General features: G+C 37.9%; 1 protein-coding gene across 6 annotated transcripts in view; it reads left to right on the forward strand.

Annotated features, from left to right (window-relative positions):
• Positions 1 to 27,639, forward strand: part of PAM (peptidylglycine alpha-amidating monooxygenase) — a 145,768-nt gene that overhangs the window by 13,825 nt on the left and 104,304 nt on the right. The window lies entirely within an intron of this gene.

The following is a 27,639-nucleotide window of genomic DNA, read 5'->3' on the forward strand; positions in this document are numbered from 1 at the left end:
ACCATCTTTTGACCTGTCGTGAAAGTATTCTATTGTTATCTAATGTATCAAGGATATTACCTGTTTGTTTAATTACCTGCCGTTATAACTTGCAATAGCTGCTGATTCAGGAATTAATTGCAAATACAATTTTTGACAATACAATCACTACAGAAGAATTAAAATCAATTTATTTTGAAAAATTCACTTTGAAGTGATGTAGATTTCTTCAGATGTCTGTGCTTAGTATCAGACCACCACTTGATTGTGAAAGAGTATCTGATCCGTGGAAACATTTGGTTCTTTGGTCATTTGGTCATCCCAAGGCTATCCTCTGGCTCATTCTGAGGTTTGTCTTTATCTTGTTCTTGCTGCTTAGGAGTAAATAATTAGCTTTTAGCACCAATTCGCTCACTTTCCAGTTAAGTACTGGAAGTTTTAGGTAAGTACTAGAAACGTAGCTAGTATTCTCAGTGGTAGGTTATGGAAAACTTTTATTCTTACTACTGTGTTTTATAGCCTTGAGCTTCAAGAGAATGCCTAAAAAATTACATTTTATTTGTTGCTTTTCTAGAGAATATAAACAGAGGTGTTCCCCTGTTACTAATCTTTGTCTTTACTTGAAATATCTTCATACTTTAACAGTGGATTTCTTCAAACTTATTTGATATAAAACTTCTTAGCTATGAAACAGTTACAGAGATGAGTCTACAGCTGTAGTCAAATTACAGTACATTGTAGGTGGGAGATTCAAGGGCATATTTTCAGGAGGCATGCATTCCAGTGGCATGTTTTGAGGGGATATGTATTCAAGATTGAGCTTTTAAGTTCATATGGGATTTAAATTATTATTGAGGCTTTAAAAGAAGTGCACCTTATGAGACCTGTGTCATTCAGTCTGTAAATTCTTTTAAAAATGTCTTTCATTACAGAAATTAAACTAAATAATTGTTTAGAATATAGATTTTGTAGTTGTTGTTTGCTACTTTTTACTTAATCCAGGGTAGTTACCTTTAGTTAGTTATCAGTTAAATTGAAATAGTTTCATTTATTTTTGAAATGTCTGTGCTGTAGATTGAGAAGCTTTGTGCAGGTAGGAAACAGATCTAATGCTTCTCTGTGTCTTTAGGGAAAAAAATTCAACTTTTCATTACAAATAGTTCCTTTACTGCCATTTCTGATATTTGAACTGTGTAAAATTAAAATTGAAAAAAAACAAACATTACTAGGTTAAAAAGAGTGACACTGGTATTGTGTGTCAAAAAAAGAGTGAATTAGAGCTTCAGCACAGTGTAGCAATGTTAAGCAATGCTCTTGGGTGTACATTAGTGCTTAGACATCTTAGAATACCTGTACTGAGGCTTTTAGAATTGCTATGATACATTTCCTACTTAGAGCTGGAAGTTTTGTTTTTGCAGGAGGAAGGTCCCTCTGGGTGAGGTTAGCTGTATTCTGTAATATCTAATAGTAAAGCCTAGAAAAGTGAATCAGAAGCACCTTGCCTTGGTCAATTGTATTTCACTAATTTTTGGTAGACCTATTGCCTAGTGCTTCATAGTGTAGCACCTTGCTTTTTCAGGATCCTATATGACAGCAAGAAGTAAACAAATAAGGTGGTCTCAAGGAGATTTCAAAATGAATTTGCTCTGGAAAACAGGCTTTAACAACAAAAAGAAGGTAGAAAAAAGCTTCAGAAACTGCAAACTAAGGATTTTTTCTTATGAATACAGAAGCAATGTCAAAATGTTCAAGATGACTTGTATAAACTATTGCACATACAGTACTTTCCTAATGTCAAGCTGAAGTGTTTTCTGAAAATGAGTTGCAAACAAAAAGGATTAATGATTTAATTAATCTCAAGCTCAACTCTCTTCATTTGCATAAGTGCAGTTTCCTGTCATCTTCAGGCAATTTGCAGTTTTTTGCAGCTATAAATAGCGTTCTTGTTATTTAGTTATTCTGTTTGACCTCTTTTATTCATACTCTGTTCTGACTATCCATTTAGTGGACATGTTTGTACTAAATATGCCTGCAAAATAGACTATAAATAATTATCTTGTTACACTTGAGTGCTTTTTGAAGAATTTCTATTCACTGTGAAATACAATATGAAAGTTTCTCACAGTTAATTTCTTACAGTGTTGGCAGCTTCACCTATAAGGTACTGTCTGTAGTTACTAAGGTTTGTTGATACAAACTTGATGGAAGAAAATGTGCCAGAAGGCAGCTAACTGTGGCGTAAAGCCACGTCATTGAATTTCTTGATGCTGCCAAGATGGCTTTGGAAGAAATTTAATGGACCTTTCCGGCTGTGGGCAGAGCTGACTGCCACTCCTGCCTCTTGATTCTTGACCCTAAGACACAGGAAACCCATCTTCACACTAGGTCTTAGGCAGCCTGAACCTTTTACCAGTTTTTTCCTGTCTCACTGTTTAGCCAGTCTCCATTTTTCATTCCTTCAACCTATCAAATTTCATTGTAGACCATTTTTTCTGAACGTTGTTCTTCTGGTTAGGTTTTCCTTTGCAATACCCAGGCATCTGTCCCACCTGATTTGAGATCGGGGCATTTCTTTTCTGTTATGATGGTAAGGGAGTTGCGCAAAAAAAAAAAAAAGTGGGGGGCAGGGAGTATGTTCCTACTGCTAGGTCAGGTAACAGAACCTGGAACCAGACCAGTCTCTCTAAAGGTCTCTTTAAAACCTTTTATGTCTATCAAGTTGAATATTTTGGGGAGGGGAAGTGTGAAGTGCTATTTTGACAATACTATCCTAACTCACAAGGAGAGAGTACTAAAGCTGTCGTGTTTGACACTTGTATGCTTTTTGGTTTGTTTTAATTTATCCCTGCATTCCTATTTATAACAACTGTTTATCATTAAATATTAGTGGATGATCTCATTGGTTTGTCACTTTGAGACCTCTTTTTCTCTTTTTGAGACAAAATAACTCTCAGCTTTGTAACTACATCTTCAAAATGCTTATTTAAAACAGCTGTTTATCTATAATTGGCTTTTCTAAGTTGGACTGTCTTTATACAGTTTTTGCTTCATTTTTCTTCTCTGTTTATAATTAATTAGCTTTTTGCCCTCTTTTGCACTTGATTAATTTTTGTCAGGTAGTATTTTCATTTAATACAGAGTACTTTTCTTTTTAAGCAGTTGAGTTAGGGAAATCAATGCTTTACTGAAATTTGGAAGACCACTGCCAAAAACTGTATGCCCTCTTTATACAGACTGACCTGAACTCTCAAGTTTGTGCTAGGAGTAAGTATTTCAAAAAAACAAATTTTGAATATATTTTCCATTAATATGCAAGATGTATTCCATCACACAGTGATGAAGAAACTGTATGTTCACAACAGGACTGTGTCTGTGGTTGGTTTTGGTAAGCACCAGGGCATTTTCTTTTGGGGGATTTTTAAATTATGAAGATCTCCATCTCTGTCTTATTTCATCTTTTTCATCACTGTCAGGACAACTTGACCTACATACAATTATGTCAGTTGGCTTAGGAAAAATTTTTGAGTTACTGTGTGTGTGTGAGAGAGAGAGAGAGAGATATGAATTGAATATATAATTTCTTTTCAATCAAAGTACTATATATTTAGTTATTACCTCAGAACTGACACTGAGACAATATCTATAACGTTGATCTTTGAGGTAAGATCTTTATCAAGCGGTATGGTATTTGGGATATTAATTTTATTTGAAGTTGTTGGGGAGGGTTGTTTTTTATTTTCATTTTTTTACTCTTTAAATGAGTGGATGGTAGTACTCAAGGGCAGGAATTTTCACATGCTGACCTTTTCATGCACTGCAAACTCATGTTACTCTTAGAGTTATGATGGTATACTTGCATCTAAAACTGGCCTACTTTGTTTTAGAGTTGCATAACCACTTCACTTCAATGTCTACCAGACCCCCACCAAGGCACTCTCTTTCTCTGCCTCCTCAACAGCGAAGAGAGAATAAGGCGGGAAAACTTGTGGGTCCATATAAAGACAAGTGAATGGCCTACCAGTCACTATTACAGGCAAAACAGACTAGGCTCGGAAAATTAAGATAATTGCCACTTAAAAATAGAGTAGTTGTTGAGAAACAGAGACAAAAACTAGAAGTACTTGGTCACATGTGCAGTAGAGGAATGCTTCCTAATGTTCAGAAGAAGCCTTGTGTGTTCCATTTTGTGCCCCTTGCCTCTTGTCCTGTCACTGGACATGACTGAAAAGTGCCTGGCTCCATCCTCTTTGCACCTTCCCTTCAGGTATTTATCAAAGTTGATAAGAACCACCTCCCGAGACATCTCTTCTCTGGACTCAACTTTGTGGCCCTTTGTTGGACTCCCTCTGGTATGCCCATGTCTTTCTTGTATTGAGGAGCCCACAATGGGGCACTATACTCCATATGTGGCCTCACGAGTGCTTAGGAGAGGGGAAGGACCACCTCCCTTGGTGAGCTGATGACACTGTTCCTTGTGCAGTCATATCTGGCTTTCTTTGCTGCAAGGGCACATTGAGAGCTCATGTTCAACTTGGTGTCCATAAGGATGCACCACAGGTTCTTTTCTGTCAAGCTTCTTTCCTCCTTTGGTGCAGGACTTCACATTTTCCTTAGCTGAACTTCATGAGGTTCCTCTCAGACCATTTTTCCAGCATGTTGAGGTCCCTCTGGATGGCAGCATGACCCGCAGGTGTATGAGGCATTGCTCCCAGTTTTGTGTCATCAGCAAAGCTTCTGAGGGCACACTGTTCCATGATCCAGCTCATTAATGAAGATGTTAAACAGGACTGACACAGTATTGACCCTTTGGGTATGCCACTAGTTACTGGCCTCCAACTAGACATCATGTCACTGATAACCACCCTATGGGCCTATCCTTACATCCAGCTTTCAGTCCACCTCACTATCTGCTTATCCATCTCAACAGCTTATCTATGACAATCTTGCTGAGGACAGTTTCAAAAACCTTACTGAAGTAAGGCAAAGTAGATGATATCCACTGCTGTCCCCTTATGTACCAGGCCTTTCATTTCACTGTAGAAGCTTTTGAAGCTGGCTGAGTATGACTTCTACTTGGTGAATCTGTGCTGAATCCTTCTGATGGTTTTCTTCTTCTTTTGCCTGGAAATGATGTCCATAATTTGCTGCCTAATATTCCCAGGGATTGAGATGAGGTTGACCAGCCAGTAATTCCCTGGGTCCTCCTTCCTACCCTTTTTGAGGATTTGAGTGACCATTTGCTGTCCTCCTGATTTTATATACCTACTTGGGTCACCAGGATTTTTCAAACGTTATCGAGTGTGGCCTTAAAATGACATCTACCATCTCCCTCACCACTTGTGTGGATCCAGTAAGGCCCATGGTCTTATGTTCAGTTTGCTTGAGTATTCCCTGACCCAGTCCTCTTCCACCAAGGATGCATTTTCCTTGCTTCAGACTTGGTACTGGCATCCATGCCTGTGAGGTGGTTATGTTTAATATGATGTCTCCTCACGTTTTCTAATGTAGAAAGAGGCCAACAGATTGGTTTGAATAAGCTTAATTATTTGTTTCTATGTGGGCACAAAACTTGTTCTGTAGTGATTAAATAGGTTTTATTTATTTTGATTGTGGTGGCTGCTGCTGTTAGCCACATCAGCTCCTGCTCTGCTCTGGGTTAGCATTTTTCTAGTACGTGAGAGAGTAGAGCTGTGGCCAGCTGTCTGCCTTGGAGCACTCTTCTGCCTGTCACACTGGTGTTGATCTGATGGTAGACGGATATACTTTTAAATTAAATGTGATATTTAGGCTAGGACACACATCCTAAGCACATGGGTGGGCAGTTATTTCAGCCCCTGCAGCTCTTGTCAGCTGCACTTTTACACAGAAAACTATCTTACTTCTTACCTACCCTCCAATTTCAAACTTAAACATTGTCAGTGTTTGCTCAAAGAATGCACTCTGAACCCAATAAAGCAAATATTATTACAGCCTGTATTTTTGTCTCTGATTTAACAAAGCTTCTGGAAAAAGGACAGTAACACAGGCTTTGTAAAGGAGCAAACCATTTCTCATCTATATAGAATTCTAGCATCTTGCATATATGAATTCTCTGAGGCCTTTTCTCTTGCTGTACATAACCTGTTGGGTGGTTTATTTTTTCATTTTCTTAAACTCTGAGGTGTCCATAGCAGGTCTTAAGTGATTACAGTACTAAATTTCCATGAACTATACCCTGAGTTATTTCTTTCTTTCAAAGGAGGATTAAGGAAAATCACAGTTTCATCTTAATCACACACAATCAGATAGGATTAGGCCCAGGATATTCAACTTTGTGACTGTTATTTCTGACTCATTTGCAAGCCAGAACTTTAACAGTGGGGGCTGTCATGTTCCCAGACTGAGAAAAGTAACTAAAAGTTGGCAATGTAATGAATAGTTACGTTCATTCTATGTTCCCGTTTTATGCTTATACAAGTAATTATATATTCATAACTGTATTTTACAGTTAAGTAAAATACAAAGTAGTCATGTCACACCGTGGACATGAAGAATGTGATGCACCTGATATCTGTACACTGATCTTTGCCATACATCCTTCATTTGTATCAAAATCTAAGTCGGTTTGTCATCTGTAAGTTCTTATGAGCTATGTCAAACTGCCTTTTCTTTAGTATCTTTGATTTTGCTAAAATCTTAATGCACATCTCCATAGTGTTTTCTTGGTGTTCATTTTGTAGACTATGCACAGACATAGAAAGTACCCCATGCTTTTAGGCCTCCCTTAAGTGCTGTGTTGACAAGGCAGCATCAGCTCTTAGAAAGAAACACTGAAACTTTTTGAGGGTGGGATATTCGGGTGTTGGTATGGTGCCTGCTGCCGGAGGAATGCCTCAAGTCTTTTTGTTATTGGGAGATAATGGGAGCATTTGCTGTGAAGTTCTGCCTCTGCTGAGGCATTAGGGCAAGTTTTCAGCAGTATCTCTGTATGGTGCTACCTGATACAGCATCATTCTCCTCTCAAACCACACCAAAATATGATTGACTGGATTAGATATGTTAGATATGCTAACCGTATTGTAGTTGGTTACTACAGTAGCTTGTTGTTTTGCCTTCCAAGCAGTCTATGACTTGGGATAATTATCAAGAGTGGTAGCATCATATCTGTTGTTTATTGTTTTGTTAGAACTGTTTGCTATTTCATGGTGAAACTCAACTGACTGTTACAATGGAGTGGTTTGTTTTCATTTAAACTGGTATTAAGGACAAGTGTTGCATGTGTTACCAGTAGATATGGGTTTAGGATTATAACTCTGTGTGTGCTTGTTGCTGCTGCTGTTGTTTATTTTCAAAGGAGAGCTAAGAAATTGGATTTACATGTAGATAAGCAAAAAGTGCTTTGCTTAAAGGCTTGTTAAACTGCTTCACTTAGCATGCTCTGTCTTTTCAATATACTTTTAAGAAAATCTTTTCACTATTTACTTCTTTTGCACACTGCTATAGGAGGTTCCATGAAAATGACAAATCCCCACCAGAAGCAATTTCCTATTCATTTTGTGCTCTGACATAGAATTATAAATCTGTGTTCTTTATGCCTACCTAGGTACTTTATGTGTAGGGCAAATAAATGAATCAATAATGAAACGTGATGCAGTTGCAATGGTTTCTGTTTTCTTCTTCTATCTATGCTTCTTAATATGTGAACTCTTCTTGAGGAAAATGTTACAGCTCTGGATACTGGCCTTTTAAGTGTTTTGTGTAGATTTTGCTAAGATTTCGTGTTTTTGTTTCACTATTAATGAAATGATTCAAATCCTTTATTTTAATTGACTAATTCAAGCATGTCTCTGACTTGTAATAAAGCTGGATGCTTTGAGTCATCTTTAAATAAAAATAAACTTGTCAACATAATCTGTTTGCTCACCTGTAAGGCCAACATGGAAAAACAAATGGCAGTGTAAGATATAAGATTTCACTGTGAAGTCTCTGCTGAGCTCATTTAGGGAGTGCTTGCCTTGTTAAGCTTGCTTGCCAGGTGTTCCATAAAGCAGTATCTTGTCCTAAGCAGATATTAAAATTTTCTTGATCAAAATTTACCTTCTGTGTTTCTGTCTAAAAGCTTGAGAGGAGCTAGTGGGTATCACAGATGTAGTATACTTCTGCTGTGAAGTATTCGGTGCTGAAATTTGAAAGTTTTATAGTGCTATGAAACAGTAAATCATGAACAGTAAATCGTGTTTCAGCATGAAACAGGAAATAGGTTGTAATTACCATGTTAAGTTTCCTCATCTTTCCCTTCAGCTGGGATTTTCTTACCTGGAAAAGTGACCCACTTAGTTCAGGACAGTGACTCTATTTGTGTAACAGTGACAGTGTTTGAGGCTGGGAACATCTATGGCAAATACACAACTCTTGTTCCATAAGCAGTCTAAGATCATACCATAACGCAGTTTGCTATAATAAAAGCTGGAAGCATAGAATCGTGGAATGGTTTGGGTTGTAAGGGGCCTTCACGAACATCCAGTTCCAACCTCCCTGCCATGGACAGGAGGAACAGCTCCTACCAGACCAGGCTGCTCAAAGCCCCATCCAACCTGGGCTTAGACACTTCAGGGATGGGGCACCCACAGCTTCTCTGGGCAACCTGTTCCAGTGCCTCACCACACCGTCTGAGTGAAGGATTTCTTCCCATTATCTAACCTAAACCTACCCTCTTTTAGTTTAAAGCTATTATCCCTTGTCTTATCACTACACACCCTGACAAAGAGTTCCTACCTTTCTTCTAGGGACCCCCTTTAGGTCCTAAAAGTGTGCATCTCAAAATGTGGTTAATCTGGCAAAGTCATTCTTCTAGAGCCAAGTTGCCAACTTTGGAAAACAAAGTCTGCGCTTATCACCAAGACATTTTTGAGATTTGCAAATGGCATAAACTCAGTATGTCCCCTGAAGTGGAAGTGTTAAAATTACTGGACAACAGTGGAATGGATTGAGGAATATATATTTGTTTCTGTCTAGTGTTTAGCTGGCCTTCGATTTGCTTAATTAGCTCTTAGGCCAGTAACATGGTAAAGAAATGGTGGCATACAGTGACTGAAGGATAACACTGTTTTAGGGCAAAGCAGGAAACTTTCTGTGGATTGAACAAAAAGCTGTGCTGACATTCCATTGGCAGAGCTGCAAAATCTACCCGATAACCATGAATACATGAAGCTAAGGGAGTGGAAAGAAATTAATATACTTTTTTTTTTTCCTGTGTCTGTGAGGAGCATTTGGACAGAGCAACACTAGGGTATTTTTAGATGATGGAAAGTTGTGGTTTAGTTTGGAATTTTTGTCTGAAATGCAGAAATGTAAAATGAAATGAATGGTAGGACTAGTCTTGCTATGTACCTCATTCTTCTCTCTCAAGGTGAACTATTCCACCCTTACAAATGTAAGTAGATATCATTGTGTTCATTGATGTTCCTTTTAAGGAAATGTATCAGATGTGAGAAGTTTTTGCCTTCTACAAGAAAACTGCTCATATGTGTCAGGGATCAGTATTTACAAGCATTAATTGGGTGTCAGTATTGTAGTACAGTGTTTGTATTTAGATGTTAATCTTCAAAGCTAAGCTTTGAACTGTAGGAATAATCCATGGGGCATCTTTTACTACAGTTTTTCAAATACGAATCTATCACTACAAGTGCCCGGGTGCATGCTGTTTGTAAATATGTTGTGCCATAACTATTTCAGAAATGCCTAGTCCTGATTCTGAGTTTTATTTTTGTAGCTAATCCCTGGGTATTGCATAAAGCAAGCCCGCCCAAGCAGCAGACCCTAACTGAAGGGATACACAGACTGAGAAAAATAGGACATTTTTTAGGTGGTTAAATGAAAAAGAGTTGGGTATCTGGAGACAAAGTCACTTGTTGAGAATAGCTGTGCATCTTTTCTTGTTTTTTTTTTTCATTTTTATCTTCCTTTCCCCACACCCACTCCCCACTGCTCCCAGCCATAATGTGATCATAGCTTTTGTTTTTACCGAGTGTTTTGTAACAGGTAGCAGGATGGTTGAGTGCCTTTTGTCAGCTCTGAGACCATTGAAGAGATGGGCAGCAGTGGTGGTGGTCATTCCTGAAGCATGTGCACATGTTGGTCCCTTCCCAGTATCAGGAAAGATGTTTGTTATGGAGTTGAGTGCAAGAACAAACAACATCCAGGCACAGTCTATAAAGAGAAAGCTGTGATAGCAGTTTGATGCTACCTTGCTTCTGTGAGAGCCTTCTAGGACTATGCAGTCCGTAATAGACTTTAAGTGGGGCTGGTGCCAAGTAAGAGCTATATTTGAGTAGGTTTGGTGGTAGAACCAGGTGAAGCATTTAAAAATATTTTGCTTGGCCTGAAGTGGCTGTGTGTGTTATTTACCCTTCGTACTCTCTGTGATGTGGCTAGGTTCAGGAATCCATGTGATAGAGTAAGGAGATCCTGCCTAAGGTTCTTTGCCTTCCTTTTTACTGCTAGTGTTAGTGGTGATAAGAATTGCTACTCTGTTTCAATGTGTTAATGACTATAGAGGAATAGACAACCCCTAAATTTGGAGGTGTGTGTGTATGTATGTATGTGTGTATATATATGTATATATTCATTTATATTTATATATATATACACACATATATATATATGAAGTAAACACAGTAATCTTCTAATTCAAAAGTTTTCTAATTGAATTTTCTATTCATAATCCTTTATATTGCATCATAATATTTTTCACATATTTTAAACTTAAATCCATCTGCTTATTTTCAGCTATTTTTGATCTATTGCTAGGAGTTAATGGGTTGAATATTCAGCACTTCTTATAACTTATACAGGACATGCTATAAGAGGTAGTACCTCTTATAGCATGTCCTGTACCCACCTGTTCAACACCTACTGACTTTACATGGCTTATGCACAGGTTTCAGTAGGAATAGGGGTAAACACTGGGTATGTAACGTTATGTTCTGGGTAAATTTTGTGTGCATGTTTTTGGTCTCTTTCAAGAGAGATTGGGTGTGGGGGAAGAGTTTAGTGAAATATACAGATGTAAGCAGTTTGGAATGCCTTTTAATAAGAACAGTACTTCAGAATATGCTGTCATGATTGCTAAAGAATGCAAACATATTTTTTTTTCCTCCATCCTTTCTATTGCTGTTGAAATGAGATTTTTGGATGATTATGGAGTCTTAGAAGCTTACGCATATGAGCAAACAATTGGATGTGTCTGCAAAAATGAAGTCAAGATTGCTGTTTTATATACACCAACCTTAATTTTTCAGTACTTGGCTTTTTGACCTTAAGAAGAAATTTGTGTGCTTGTCTCTCATTGTAATTTGCAATCCCATTCTAACATATGCCGGTGCCCTAACCTTGTGCCTGTCTACAGTCTTGGTCCAAAATAATGTGATTGCTTATTGTTTTTCCTCTTAGAACCCACACTTTGTTCAGCTCAAATCAAGCCTCTAAGAAGCTTGCCAAACTGTTACTTGGAATTTTGTGCTTTTTCTAGTTCTTTTTTTTGTTGTTTCCTTGTAATTGATACTTGTACTTTCTTGGCCTATTTTTTTTTTTTTTTGTGGTGGAGATTTAAAAAAGTATCATTATACAGACAAAGCTTTATGGCTGACATATCAACTTTCCATATCAAATTAAGCTACAAGAATGCTCAAGGAACAGATGACTACCCTTTATTTTTATTTTCTTTTTAAATGAGTTGTGGGTGGGTTAGCTTGAGATGGAAGAGGAGGTTGTAGAATTTTCCCAGAAAAATACTTTTCATAAGATATTCTAACTGAAGAAACTGACACAGTCACTTAGTTACTAAATCAAGACTCTGAGGTAATGGATTTCTTGGATTTATTTATTTTTACATCCTCTGAGGGGATGGATTTAATTTCTTTGAGGTGCCAGATACTGCCTGTCGCTCCTCATCCCAAAACTGAAAGGGTGTTGTGGGAAAAGTTTTGTAGATGAATGTCACTCGAAATGCCATATGTGTCATTTAGCAGTTTAAGATTGCGTAGGTTTTCATTTTTGTCCTGTGCAACTACATTTTCAACTACACAGTCAAGATTCTAGCACTTCATTCTTCCATTCTAGAACAGGCTTTTATATTTGGTTGCATACTTGTCTGCCTTTTTTTTTTTTTTTCCCTCCTTCTCTGTAGTCATTCAAGAACCAGTTGGAAATGGCATGCACCTTTCACACCCTGGCTTTAGAAGGAGCTTCACTCCTGACACTCCTCTGGCCCTTTTGACTTCTGATTGGGCACCTTCACCTGCGCTAACCAGCTTGTTGTGCCAGTCTGATGGCAGAGCCAGAGGGGGCAGAGTGTCTGTGCCATTTTCTGCTTCTGTTTTGAGCTACTTTTTGTCTCTGAACCCACTCACCTACGAAGATAAGGGCTGTTAGTGTCCATTAGGGTCCTAATCCTGCCTCAGCAGAGAAGTAAGGAAAATAACTGGCTATGGCTTTCTGCCTCGCTGCAGTTAGCGGGAACTTGTTCGAGTGCTGTATATTTAACTTCTTGATAATGACAGTTCTCCAACTGTTCCATACATTTTTCCTACCAATTACATAGCATTAAATGTATGAAGTAGCAAATGCTGTGATGGAGAGCAATATGCTTCTTTGTACCGTGGCTCAATAGTTTTTAAACCAGGCGTGCATACAGAAAGTTTGCTATGAAAAGCAGTCTGTGTGTGTAAAATAGACATGGTCTGTGCTTGTACTTGAAAAAAGACCAGCAAGTTTTTCTTTGGTTGGTTGTTTTTTAAAAAAGTGCAAAATTTGATGTGTTGAATGACAGGTAATTCTGGAAGTGGATGGAATATGAGGCCTTAAAAGCCTTCTTAATCTACCATGTCAGAATTTTCTACCTACCTGTGGGAAGCACAGCTTCCTTGCAAGGATTTGATTAATGTTAGAATTGAAACTATGGCACTTATTAAACAACCCATTTCAGCAGCTCTTCTAGACATTTGTTTCAGATATCAGGGGGAATCTTAACGATAAAGCGTGCCTAGGATCTCCGTGTGTTTGTGGGAAGCTGACATCAGCCTCCTGCACAGGAAGTAATTTTGATTTCTCTAGAAATAAAGAAATGTTTCTGCATTGGCAGACTGGAGTCTAAACATGAACCTGAACATTTTAATTGGCAATTGTGCTCGATACCACATGATAATTGTGTGTGTGGAGATCAGACTGCCAGCCGTACAGTTCAGCAAGGTATGCTGTTCTTTTTCCACAGGTACAGAGTATGAACTGACCATCTCAGCTGTGGTGTTGAAGTACTTCTATAATCATCCTATGAATGTATAGGTTTAGACTTCCAAGTGTTCACAGAAGCAATGAAATTTTGGTAGCATTACTCTTCCAATGTATAATGTATTTATACATTAAGAAAGCATTTTTTACTGTTTATTTTTTTAAATATCTAATACTGGTGGCAAATGGGAGTTGAGGACTAGACTGAAACAGAAGCTGTTAAAGATTTCCCAATAGTTGCATTTTTAAGGGAAAAAAAATAAAATTCTATCTTGCAGTTTTGAGCCAAAAGCAATAGATGTAAATGATTGATTCTGTCGTTTCTGGGTAACTATCACGCTCCATCTAGAATAATTCTTAATTGATCTCAGTGCTCAAGCGGAGCATTAGCTTGGGAGAAGATCAAGAAGGGGAAGCTGAGTTCCTGGGAAATTCAAAACTGGAATGTTAGTATTGTTGTTTTGCAATGTGTGTCATATTTGTGTTAAAGAAGTGAAATTGATTTCAGGATAACACTGTCATGCTTAAGTCAAACCTACAGACAATGATTCTTTCCCCCATCCATCATGCCCCTTAAGAAACAAAAACCCCAAACTGGTTGGAACTGAAAACAAAAAACAATGTGGCTGGGTAGGATCCCATTCCTGCTCTAAGGCTTGCTTTTTGGTTTTGTGTAATTCTTGCTATTCATGTTGTTAGCTTTTAATTTTTAAAATAGGGGGAGGAAAAAAAAAAAAAAAAAAAAGCTGAGCTATTTATATGCAAAATTAAGAGAAAATACTACAGCTCTTTTGAAAGTTTTGCCAAAACCTCATATACAGCTATTTGTTGGTTATATCATGTCACTGCTGCTAATATTTATGTGAGCTTTGTTCTTCATATGTGATATACTGACAGACAGTTACTGAAATTGAGAGACAGCGGGGTAAATATGTGGTGGTCTTAGGATTTTACAGCATGCCAGTCAATGCTGTACCTGAGCCGCAGTATCTGGACTTCAGATTTTGTTGTGACTGGTCCGTTGACCCCCTGTTAGCGAAGAGCATCCTGTACTGAATGCTGTGACATTACTTGGAGAAAAGAACATCTCAATGCATCGGTATCAACATGTGCAAATAAGAAAGCAAAATACAAATGCTTATAAAATTGCTACCTGACAGTATTATTTCTTGACCTATGGCTTCTGGCAGAGCTTGCAGGTGTCAGAAAATGTCAGTAATGGATTCAGGCTATGACATTTGTCACTTAAAAAGTCACATCGCAATTAAGAGATTCAGGATTCAGTGAGGGTTTTTTCCCGCTCAGTGTCACACTCGTTGCCTCTGTGACAGCCTTCATTTCCTACTTAGCAAATCGAAGCCTGGTAGCAAGAGCCTCAGGAAGTTGTTAAAGCAATTAAAGGCTTCTCTCTTGCAGCACATTGCATGGTTACCATAGTATCCTCTGCCTACAAGTCTTTACTGATGATGTCAGTATGCATACAGGGGCTATTCAGAGCATCTACATGAAGATGATTCAGCCCTTGCTAAAGATCATAAGCGCCCCTCCATATGTTCTATTGTCTAGCATCATTTTAGAAATTCATGAGGCTGGAAGGTAAGTGGCTTTTGCTTCATATTTAATTTTTTTTTTTATATCCTAACGCTGTGAGGCATTGCTTTTTTTATCCTCTGTTGCAGTCATCCACAAAATACATAAAGTGTGTTTTATGTGAACTAATTGCATAGCTTGTGTAATTTAAACTTGGCAAAGTCTAAATAATCTTCAACAATATGAAGAATAGAAACTAAAAATTCTTTAAGTTAAAAACTGCTTTACTAAGTAATTAGAGCTTTTTTTTTTTATTTTTTTCTATTTACCAATTTAAATTCCCTGAGCTCTTATTTCTAATCAACAGAAGAGAACACAAAATATGTAATGGGAGCATTACCTAAGAGAAACAAGATGAAGCTTTTAATAAGAAAAAAATAAAGATAAAGAAAATAGGGGAAAAAAAAGTAATTTGAATTGTGGGTTAGTTATGTGGATAATGGAGCAGTGGATAAACAGAGTACACATGCAATTGTTCTGTATGCAATTTCGGTTATAGCAAGAATTTTGAATTCTTATTGAAATTATGTTGTCACTCTTCAGCAAAGCAGAGGTTCTGGTTTTTATATTGAGTAGTGGAAAAGTGTAATAAAACACTGAACACACTGATTTTTATGAAAAACTGACAAGGCTCTTGTACATTTTGGCCTTACAAGCTAAGTTTATTAGTAAGCCCAAGATGAAAAGCCACGAACTATTTGGTTTCACAGGTGGATTTTTTTTTTCCAGTCCACTTTCTGCATTACTTTACATCTACGTTGTTGCAAATGGCCATGCCCAGTGTTTAGTTTTTAATTCAGTCTTCTATCAAAAAAAAAAAAAAAAAAAAAAAAAAAAACAAACAACTGGAGGAGCTGAGCTGCAGAATTATAATAAATGATGTCTTTTTGTATCTTCTTGTAATGTCGTATAACTTCATTTTGGGTTTATTGTTCTTCAATTTCTCCACCCTGAAAATTCTATGGGATTTTATCTGTTTAAAAATAAAAATCTGTGTATTTAATACTTAAAATTAAAACAAAAAATGTTTGGGGTGGGCAGTGAGGAAATAATTATTAGTACAAGTGAAAACAAGTTTGTAAAAGGAGATTTTGGTGTTGCAGGAGAGGATACATTAATGCACATGAAGTGCATTTTGTACAAGCCAATTTACCTTTTTTTCTGGTTAACTATACAGCATGCATACTTTAAAAATACTTACATATATTTTTCCCTCTCTTCTTGTTTTATTCTGGGTGTTTTGACCGTAATGTCCATTGTTTTATTTAGATACTAAATTGTCTGGGAGTGGGGTCCTGAAAGTACTTAGTATGCACTGGCTATTAAATAAGGCACTTCGGCAGTATAATGCTATGTGTAAGATCACTGGAAACTTATTAATCATTGTAGGCAAGATGCACTAGAAAAATTAGACTGTCTAGTGATGATCATGTCTTTTCTTGGATTTTTTTAAGCTCATGTAGACTAAGGATTTTCCTTTCTAATACAAAGATAAATGTGCTATTTTTTCTTCTACTTGACTGACTAAATATTGCCTACTGTAATAAAGATTATTTCAGTTAAACTGAAGAAGCTACTTTCCCTTCCAGTGTTGATGTCTTTTAACTTTCATGTTTGGTACTTACAAAAAATTGTTTATCTATATATGTACTAAAAGCAATCTTGTATTGATCACAGTATACTCTATTATTTATCAGTTTTAGGTGCTCTGTTTTGGAAAAAAAAATACACTCAAAGTTTCCGTAGTCAAAGTTTTGACACTACTTGTATTAAATGTCAAAAGATTTATATTGTTTGGACACATGCAATTGAGATTAAAGATTGACTCATAATTTTCCCTTCTGAAAGTGATGGAAAAAGAGCTGATTATGAGGATTTTGTGGTTTTTCAATTGAATTCAATGTGAGCAGTTCCGTATTATGGAAATAAGGAAACATATTTCAAGTTGCATATATTTTGTTATCTATTGCAGTTTCTCGTGAAATTAAGAACGTTAATGGTGGGCCTAACTGCAAACAAGATTAGGATGCAAACACTAGGAATATTAAAAAATAAAATAAAATAAAAATACTGGGAACACTTTTTTAACCAGAAACTGTATTAGAAAACAGATTCCAATCAGAACAAAAAAAAAGAATGAATATCTGAAGTACATATGAGAGTAGTAGACTGTAGTTTCTGTAGTAGACTGTACTTGTAGTTTTTAAGTTCTTTTAATTAAACAGGTTTCTGTATACTTTTCAGTGGGCCAATTTGAATCTATACATAAAAGGTGATTTGCAAGTTAAGTTTTTATATATATTTATATATATATATACACATATATAATATATATTAGGTTATTATATATATTAAAGAGCATATCAAATGTTTTATAAAAAAGAAAGAAAAAGGAAAGATTCTTAAAAAAAAATAATAATACTCTCCACTGGGCATGAAGTTAATTTGTAATTGTAATTTTTAAGGTAAAAGTGATTATGATATTAATTTAATTTTAGAAGTTCTAGCTTGCTTAGCTTTCTTGAATAAGCATTTCGAATGTGACAAAATAAGTTTTAAAAAATTGCGTACAAACATAAATACTTTGCCAGTCCAGTTACACTCTAATTTGTAGTTCCTACTACACTTATATGTATATAAGCCCCGTTTTGGCCACAAGTTGATTGGGTATGGAGGGGGGAGGGGAATGGGAAAATTGTTATAGCTCATTATTTACTCAAAATGTCTTTTTCAGATCATGACATTGAATTGTATATTGATTATTATATATATTATTATACATTGATATAATTATATATTATATATATATTGAGTTTATAATTCTACTCTACTAGTTAAGCTAGATACTAACAATTAATCTAGATACTAACAACTACTCTTGTAGCATATTTAACCTCTGAAAGGGAATTAGTAGTTTCAAGTGTTACTTTTTGTAGTATGGGCTAATGGTGATGACATACCCATTTTTCTAATCTTTAGAACAGTATTTCTTGTCCCAAAAGACATCATTGTATTAATTACCTTCTGTATCATTGTCGTTTCTCTCCAGCATATGCGTTTGCTCTTAACTACAGTCCCAATTAAAAGCAACATGCTTTTAAACATGTCTTAAAGGGGTTGAAATGACAATTAGCTATCAATTGTTACTGCCTAAATTTGCTTTTTAAACTGCTTTGGTTGTATTGTCTTCTGGATGCAAACAATGTTACATGGCTATCACTGAAAGGAAACAATTTTTTGTTTGTTTTTGTTTTATTTTTTTAAAGTCATTGGGGAAAATTTTGTCATGTGATGCTGTAGTAAAGATTAATGATCTGACCACAGCTCACATCAGCAGTTTGCTGATGATCACATACATAGATGGAGATTAAATTCCAGTCCTGTTTCATTTTAATTCTGGGTAATGGCATCTTGAATAGTTACTCAAGTGGTTTTAGAAAGGAAGGAAAACTAAGCTGTGTCTGATTAGTGGCAGATACCTGGCAGCTACAACATGGGTGGAAACCTGACTTTATTTTTTATCCCTATTCAGGAGTTCTTCCTGCTTTGTATCCTTGGCATAGGAGGCAGCATGAATTTATGCACCCAACATAAATTATTTAGCATTGCTTTTGAGGAGCAGTTGTAAGAAAAAATTTTGCTTTGGTAGATTAGACGCAACCATCCAGTACATAACCCATGTAGCAAGGGAGTGGTGATTGTCCAATGCACAACTGTTTGTTTAATGTCCCCAGCTAAGGAGATAGCAGTAGATTGGGCTTGTGAGCTTCTTACTTTTTTCTCCCATTCTTTGTTCCTTCCCTTTCTTTCCCACCAGAGCTCCAGACTCTGTTCACATGTCACAGTCAAACAATTCTTAATGAAAACAAGCTTTGTGTTTGTTCTTCCACTATAATCCTGTAAGGTCGTTTATAGGGGTTCACGTTTGGGTGGACTCTGTGTTGTAATACTTGTAAAAGTACTTGAGATCCTCTATTAGAGTGGCATCATTAATCATTGGCATGTTTTCTCCATTCTCAATATTCTGAGTAGAAAACAAGTAAGATAATAGGGGGAATAAGGGAAAGGATAAATAGTACACTTTAATTTTATTTTATGTATTTTTATTTATTTATTTATTTATTTTAAGAAAAACAAAGTTGAATAAAGGCCATACAGCTTGAGGACATTGCGGAATTATGGGGAGTTTTAAAACAATACTGAGAATGAAGCGATGGAGATACATACCTTAAAAATGGACTGAAGAAGAAGTTATTAAGCAAAAAAGGCTTGAGCAGGGTAAATTCGGAGCCCTTTCTGTTTCTATTATATAACAGGAAAACAAGGTTACATAATAAACATTATAACATATTAAATTTGCTTAACATCAAAATTTATTGTCTGGCTGCTGCTGAAAAGAGCAGTCTTGCTCTTGCTTTCCTTGGACGCACTCTCCTGGTACCGTTCTCTCACTATCTGTCATAGGGTGAATTTGACTGTCTGGATGATACAACAGAAACATAATCTGTAACAAAACAAGTAGGTTTTCCACCAAATTGGCAGGATGAACCTATTCCACTTTAATCTGTGGAATCACAAATTCTGTCATAGTCAAGAAGACACAATAAACTGGCACGCAGAGCATAGGCACCTGAGCATGCCCGTTTTGTTTTGTTTTGTTTTTTTGGCTTAGCTGTAAAGTGAAACCACACCCTAGCACTTTGGTGGGGTTTTGTGGCTTTTATAATCTCTCTGTTTGAGACAGCTGTTAAAGACAAGAGCTGGTACAAGTGATTTTAGTGAATTGATTTTTACTTAATTTGAATTGCAAATTTCTGAATATTTTCACTAAGATTTTGTAAAGTTACTATTCAGATAGAAATCACAGGTAATTTTCTGACCTTGTTTGAACAAGAGAATCCATTTCAAGATCTGACACAAGGAGCATGATGTTCTTAAATGATGACCAAAATAAACAAACAAACAAACAGAAAAAAACAATCTTTCAAGCAAAGACAGGGTGGAAGGGGTTAAAAAGGGCCAGCTGTTTATAGATAGCATGCAGGTTGGCACCATGGTCTCGAAGCACCTTGCTTCCTGCCATCTTGTCAGATTCCCTTCAGGCCCTTTCCCTGGCGAGGGCTCTGATCTGTGCATGCAGGGGGCTAGGGCACCACCATGGGGGTCCGACCACAGGATGGAGGGACCCTCCCTTTTTGGTGCCCATGTGTGACAGACCACAGTGGGTGGGTTTAAGGGCTGGCAGCTGGAGTGGGGTATGGGGCCATGGGATCACCTGTGGTGACCGCCATAGGTGAAACCAGGCTGGCTGGTGGGTGGTTGAGGTGCCCAGGGAAGCAGGTGTATAAGTACCTATGAGGTTGAGGCCATGGGAGGAGATGGCTGGTTAAAAGACCAGGAGAGGCCAGCTGGCTGGTGGCAAGGCCACAGGGTGGTGTGCCTCCTGAGAAGACACACCTGATCTCACTTCTGGCCGCTCCTGTGGATGAGGAGCCATAGTTGCCTCAGCTTTCTCAGCCTTCTATCTCTGGCCAGACTTTCCCCCTTAACACAAAGTTTTTAAGCTATTTTGCGTATTTTTGTCTCCATGGGATGGTGCATCTTCCTTTTTTTTTTCCACAGAAGTTAATTATAATGGAGGAAATGTGTAGTCTTTGAGAATCAATCGTTGGTGTTTACTCAACTGCATCCTGTCTCTTATGGCTTTATTTGTACAGATGTATGTGGAATGCGGAGATGAAGGCTATGCAGCTTGCATTTAAGTCAATATGAGACAAATTGTGTCCCAGTCTGGCTAAGATTTACTGACAGGATGTGTGTAGTATTTTTAGTCTTAATAAATAGAATGACTTAGAGATAAGCATGTATGATTTTAGAAGCTTGGATCCTTCAGTCAGGAGGACTACAAAGGTAGAAAAATCCATGTGCAACACTTGTGTGTCTTTTTCTGCATTATTCCAAAAATCTCCCTGAAAACTTTTCTGCTCTGTCCTGAAGATGTAGAATTTTCCCTCTGTAGCCATATGAAAATGAAAAACAATCTACATAAAATTCTTTTAACTGTCTGCCTTTCAAGTTCAGTGTGCCTTTCTTTTGCCTGAAACCATGTAAACATTTGTGACTAAACGTGTTTAACAAAACGATGATAAAAGAGGTAGAAATAGTAGTTAGAACTTCTGTTCTTTTAAAGGGATTCTTGAAGTTCTGGGGGTTTACACATAATTTCAGTACATATTGATTACTAACCTGTTTTTGCTCCAGTGGTGTTCTGATTTTCAAATTGATATTCTTCTGTTCTAAAACTATGACTTCCTGGTTTGGGGATTATTATGATATCCTGTATATATGATTACTCTGCACTGGTGGGTAACTTAGGTGATCATTCTTTGAAGTGTATGAAGGCAAATAGAAAATAAAAGTAATAGTGTACTGAGAAAAATGTTTTAGCATTCAGTAGAGCTTGTGTTATCCTGAGCTGGATATTTTGTGTCTACAGTGTCTAACTACAGCACCTAATTCTGGAGAACTTCTTTAAATATCAAAATAATTCCTATTAGGCATGTTCTGCATGAAGGGGGAAGTAGGACTGCAGTATTTTTTAAAGGATTTCATTTGGGGTTATGTGGTTTTTGTTTATGTTTTGGTCTTCAAACCTCCTCCTCTTCACCTCTCAATTTGTGGTGTTGTTAGTTTGTGACCTGAATAGAAGTCAAAATGGTGAAGCCACACAATTATTTTCCTTTCTTGCTCTCTCTCTGTCTTTTGACTATTTAACCTCAGAACAGAAGCAGTGCTGTGGTTCTAACAGAGACATTAATTTATGATTCAATTAAGTACCTCTGTTTCTGTAGTACCATCATGTATTACCTCAGAGAGGTTGTAGGTGAGGGATGTATTCTTTGTTCTTTTTTTTTTCTTTTCTCTCTTTTTTTTCTTTTCTCTTTTTAAAACAGTACCATTCTTTTCAATGCACTAAAATTTATATAAAAGGAAATGGTGGTTTTCTGGGGGTGCTGCAAGAATCATGCTTGAAAAATCATATTGACGTTAGTGAAAACTGCACAGTTTAAACTAGGGATGAAATTAATTTGAGATTGTCAGAATGTAAGTCTGTAAGTGACTACAGTAGAAAGAAGTGGGAGTCAGAAGGGTGCTTTAATTCCAGAACTAAACCTAGACTTCTACAGAAATAAAGCAGTTGTGTACCTGTGCAAGATATCAGTGTCTGACTTCTGTTACTTTTTGAGTAAGTCCAATAGTTAAAAGATTCATCAGCCTGATTAATTAAACTAGCTTGCTAGTGTGTAAGGGGTCTCTTGCCACCTGCTTATGTCCTTAAAACGTACTTGAAAGAAGCTTCAGTGCACAAAGAATGGAGCGGTGAAAGATCAGTCACTGTGTTCTTTAAGTGCTTCAGCCACGGAGAAATGCCGCTGTAGGGTTAGTGAAGGAGAAAGATTTGATTTCTATCTTTTAGCTACGTTGACTTTATTTATTTCAAAAAAATAATAAATTCAGTATAACTTGAATGCTTTTACATTATCAGTAAGGCATCCATGAAAAGAGGGTTGTAGTTTACTCTGTGGTTAGTCGAAGGGAAGTGAGACTAGTTTTGAAGGGCAAAAAAGGAGCATGCCATCTTCTTCAGAAAATTAGGGTAGAACATCAGTATGGCAGTGACTTGGAGTTTAAACTGGGATTTATATTCAAAGACAATGAACGTGACAGTACAAAGTTTGCTTCTATTCTGGGAGGTGAGAGGTGAAAGACCACTGCATTTGTGTCAGTAAAAGGGGTTGAACCTGTTTCTCTCCTCCTGAGAAGGCAGCAGTAGGCAATTTCTTTTATTTGTTTGAGAAAGTCTCAAGTTTGTTTTAATACAAAACCTGCTTAAAAAACACAAACACAAAACACAAAACTGCTTAAAAAAAAAAAAAAAAAAAAAAAAAAGGAAGAAAGAAATCTTGAAACAGTTCTGGTCATGATACCTAGGAACGAAGTACACAATGCCCATGTTATTTTACCTGTTAGTTACAGTAGCCCGACAATAAGAAGAGATACCATGTAAAAGTTATGAATGATAAATATTGTACTTCTGTCCTCCTGTAATTAGAATTTGATATCATAATAGGAAAATACACATCTGTCACTCATAGCTCTAATATAAGCTTTTAGAAATGTCCAGTCCAATTATGGGCTATTCTAGCTCCGAGTTTTATTGAGGACATTGTGACTTTACGAGAATCAGTTATGATGATGGGTTATGAACAGCACTTTGGTGCAGGTGGACTTGATTTAGTTCTTGGCTTGGCCCCAAAATGCCATGCAGGGTCATGTGTTTCAGTTTCCAGTCCGTATGGTGAATTAGCTACCTCCTAACATCATGGAAGCTCTAGGAAAAGAATTTAGTGATGCTTGTGAATTGATCTGTTTAGATATAACTAGCTGTTGAGATAAATACCCATGTATTACAGAAGTACCCAGACAGTTGTTTTATGTATGTTTTGTATTCTTCATCATAAGTATTCTTCAGGAATGATTTTGTAACTCACCAGTAGTACTTTTTCCGTAGCTTTGTTTCCTATTTCAGAGCCCCATAATGTGTGTACTTCACAAGTATGATTTAACACTGCTCTTTGTGTTATGTTGAATATAACGGAGGTAGGTTATATCTCTTATCTTTTACTTCTATTTGTCAAGTTTGTGTGACAACAGAGTATGAAATTCTGGTGTGTTATTGTATGCCTAAAAGCCTTATGCTTCATATTACAGAACACTTCAAAAATGAAAACAAATGCAGTATTGTTACATTTTTCTAAACATGATATTATTTGCAATACTTCCATGCAAAATATAAGCCTAAAATTTGCTTTTTTTTTTTTTTTTTCTTTTAGTGAGTGAATGAGAGTTTATTTAAGGAGGTATTTAAAACATATGCTTTCACAGAAGATGTATTGCTGTCTTTCTCTCTCTTTTTTTTTTTTTTTTTTTTAGGAAGCTATTCAACTTTGTTCATATTTCAAGATTTTAACCTCTTTCACTGTAAATAGTTCATAATGGCTAGTCCTGTGTAACATCCTTTAGCTATAAAATACTTTATCTTTTAATGTTACAAAATTGTGGAGCTGTTGCCGTTACAGTGGATGATTTTACTATAGCAGTAATTAAGACGCAGATGGAGCTCATCCTTCAAGTGTTTTTGAGTGGCAGATATTGTGGTCAGTGTTACTTGGTGCTGAATATGGGCACCATCTGTCTTCAGCCTGATTGCAAAGGGTGGTCTCAGGAGAATTTCTTGTGATTATTATGAGGTAATTTTAACTTTCCTACTTAGCAAGATATCTGTCTCCTGCCCAAAGATATTAAATATAATTGGAAAACAGATCTCCACTGTTGGATGAGATGGAAAAAGTGATTATTTTAGTGAAAACATTGGTCAGTAAATTTTTTGAATATTTGTGTCCACTGATGCGTCTAATAATTAGTTAGTAGCACAATAAAATCAAAGCAAGAATGTTTCCAATCTTAGGCAATAGCATGGACTGGTTTATGTAGATTCTTAATTTTTATTATTACATTTTGTTTTGAGATCACATATTGTAAAATTTTGTCTACATAGGAGAACTCTTCCAGGATTTGAGAAAATTCTAAGTTAAGCTTAGACCTATGAAATGTCTGTATAAAAATTTATTTGGTGTTTCTTGCCTTTTTTTTTTTTTTAAACAGCGGAGAACTTATTTATTTTTAAACTGAATCCTTGTGAGATTTTTTTTTCTTTATCTCTCATTTAGTCAAAACTAGCCCTCCAGAAAGCTGTCAGACCCTCTACTTGATATGGCCAAAGTTGTGTTGAAAGAGCACGGTGTTGGCTTTTATTCATGGAATGTCATATATAGCCTGAATTAATAATGAAAAGGACACTCTTTTTTTTTTTTCTTTTTTTTTTTTTTTCTCCCAAAACATCACAGTGATCTTCAAATTATTGTATCAAGCCTCTCTACCTGGTAAACAACTTGTGAATGTGTTTTTCTTTGCAGCTTAATGCAGGGTCTGAATTGATTCTCTTGAGTCAAAGCAGAGTGACAAGACTTGTAAATGATGCAGCTGTTTTGTCATTTGATACAAAACACCAATGAAAACATAATCTAGATAAGTAATTACAAATTAAGTTGAATTACCTCCTTTCAGAAAGGGATGAAAAGGAAAAAAAATCAAGCATATAGGGAAAACAAGAAGAACTGGAGAATGGTTGCAGCATCTCCCTTTAAAACCTCAAGCTCAGTTCCTTGGCCAGCATTAAAATCTGTTAAAACAGAGTGAAAGCCAGTGGGAGGTAACTCCACTGCTAGTCATATGTTTCTGGAAAGTTCCTCCACATGGCGGTTGCATGGTAAGGAAGAAGCTGACCTTCCCTCTAGTAGTTATGTTAGGGGTGTGTAAGGAGTGAGCGCCTGCATCTGAGTGGCACTGGGCTTCCTCATGGCACCACCACAGTTGTTCTGCCTCTGTCATCTTACCTCCAGCCCAGCTCTGTGCACGGCTGCGCACCCTCACAGGGCGCATGGAACACAAATGATGCTGTCTAGGTCCTCTGAGAGACATCTGGGTGCGGGTGGAGTAGTGACCTGGCTGCCTGGTATTTCAAAGGGGCTTATTTCCGTGTGGCCCATAGGGTTTGTTACACCTCCAAAGGCTGCCTGTTAGTAAGCTATAGCAACGTGATGCATTGTGTGACTCTGATGTATTTTCTGCCATTACAGCACTAATAAATAAAGCTTTTATCTGTGATTGAAATCCTGTGTAAACCTACCTCAACTGTGGGGCTCAGGCTTTTGGCAGTCTGCCACAGTTTGTCTCGTGGTGCTTGTATGCAAGTTGCGGCGCAGCTCCAAAGAGGTGGCCTTCTCTACTGTTTGTTTCAGGTAGCTTGCATTGAGAATCACAGAATCACAGAATTTCTAGGTTGGAAGAGACCTCAAGATCATCGAGTCCAACCTCTAACCTAACACTAACAGTCCCCACTAAACCATATCCCTAAGCTCTACATCTAAACGTCTTTTGAAGACTTCCAGGGATGGTGACTCCACCACCTCCCTGGGCAGCCTGTTCCAGTGCCTAACAACCTTTTCAGTAAAGAAGTTCTTCCTAACATCTAACCTAAAACTCCCCTGGTGCAACTTAAGCCCGTTCCCCCTTGTCCTGTCACCAGGCACGTGGGAGAACAGGCCAACCCCCACCTCTCTACAGCCTCCTTTAAGGTATCTGTAGAGAGCGATAAGGTCGCCCCCGAGCCTCCTCTTCTCCAGGCTGAACAAGCCCAGCTCCTTCAGCCGCTCCTCGTAGGACTTGTTCTCCAGGCCCCTCACCAGCTTCGTCGCCCTTCTTTGGACCCGCTCAAGCACCTCGATGTCCTTCTTGTAGCGAGGGGCCCAAAACTGAACACAGTACTCGAGGTGCGGCCTCACCAGAGCCAAGTAGAGCGGGACAATCACCTCCCTAGCCCTGCTGGTCACACTGTTTCTGATACAAGCCAGGATGCCGTTGGCCTTCTTGGCCACCTGAGCACACTGCTGGCTCATATTCAGCCGACTGTCCACCATCACTCCCAGGTCCTTCTCTGCCTGGCAGCTCTCCAACCACTCATCTCCCAGCCTGTAGCTCTGCTTGGGGTTATTGCGCCCCAGGTGCAGGACCCGGCACTTGGCCTTGTTAAATTTCATGCAGTTGACCTCAGCCCATCGGTGCAGCCTATCCAGATCCTCCTGCAGAGCCTTCCTACCCTCGAGCAGATCGACACACGTGCCTAGCTTGGTGTCATCTGCAAACTTACTGAGGGTGCACTCAATGCCCTCGTCCAGATCATTGATGAAGATGTTAAAGAGGACTGGCCCCAGCACCAAGCCCTGGGGAACGCCACTAGTGACTGGTCTCCAACTGGACTTGACTCCATTTACCACAACTCTTTGGGCCCGGCTATCCAGCCAGTTTCTAACCCAACAAAGCGTGCGCCAGTCCAATCCAAGAGCAGCCAGTTTCTTGAGGAGAATGCTGTGGGAGACAGTGTCAAAAGCCTTGCTGAAGTCAAGGTAGACCACATCCACAGCCTTTCCCTCGTCCACCCAGCGCGTCACTTTGTCATAGAAGGAGATCAGGTTCGTCAAGCAGGATCTGCCTTCCATAAACCCATGCTGACTGGGCCTGATCGCCTGCTTGCCCTTCAAGTGCCGCATGATGACTCCCAAGAGGATCTGCTCCATGAGCTTCCCTGGTACTGAGGTCAAACTGACAGGCCTGTAGTTCCCCGGGTCAGCCCTCCGGCCCTTCTTGTAGATGGGCGTCACATTCGCTAGCCGCCAGTCAGCTGGGACCTCCCCCGATAGCCAGGACTGCTGATAAATGATGGATAGGGGCTTGGAAAAAGTAGCAAACTGCATAGAAACCTAGATGGGGAGCTGTGCTTCCAGATATATGCCCTCAGTAGACTGAAACCATAACTTCAGAAATGGAGAGTAAGGAGGGTTATGTTTCTCCAAGAGCGAGTATTAATTTCTTACACTGTTTCTGTAGAGTTCTGCAAGGAATAAATCAGGTGTGCAAACTGAAAGGCAGTTATTTTTCCAGTACGAACTTCTGTGTCATTCATTATCTGTCGTCAACAAAAGAGTAACATTCAGTGTTAGTGTTAAAAGCGTTGTTTTTTGTTGCTCTGGAGAGGAAGGAGGCTTTGGAACTGACACATCTCTGTGTAGGGTGGCCCCCTCCCAATACATGTAGCATGCGTTATCTTACTCTGTGCTAAGCAGT

The sequence above is a fragment of the Anas acuta genome, chromosome Z, assembly GCF_963932015.1.
Source record: "Anas acuta chromosome Z, bAnaAcu1.1, whole genome shotgun sequence".
Lineage (NCBI taxonomy): Eukaryota > Metazoa > Chordata > Aves > Anseriformes > Anatidae > Anas > Anas acuta.